Raw genomic sequence first — 410 nt, forward strand, 5'->3', positions numbered from 1 at the left:
TAGTGAAGAAATGTATTAAAGTGTCATGGCATTAGGGAGAACCGGCATCAGGGAGAACCATTGGTCTTCAGGCTTAAAAGTTGTCCAGTGAGCTCCAGGGCCCCCACCAACACTGCCCTCTCCTGGTCTGTATTGTCAACTGCAGGAGCTTCCGTTCCTCTCTCAGTGTTTCTTTAGCGCCCTCTACTGAGAACGTTTAGCAAGCTGTATGCTGTATCTCACCTCCAAGGACACTAGGAATGTATGTGGTGTACTTTGAGGCAAACACTCACGCACCTAAAAATAAAACCTTAAGAATGCTTTAGTTGCCAGGCGGTGGTGGCACACACCTTTAATCCTAGAACTTGGGAGGCAGAGGCAGGCGGATTTCTGAGTTCTAGGCCAGCCTGGTCTACAGAGTGAGTTCCAGG

Source organism: Mastomys coucha, unplaced genomic scaffold (genome assembly GCF_008632895.1).
Source record: "Mastomys coucha isolate ucsf_1 unplaced genomic scaffold, UCSF_Mcou_1 pScaffold23, whole genome shotgun sequence".
Lineage (NCBI taxonomy): Eukaryota > Metazoa > Chordata > Mammalia > Rodentia > Muridae > Mastomys > Mastomys coucha.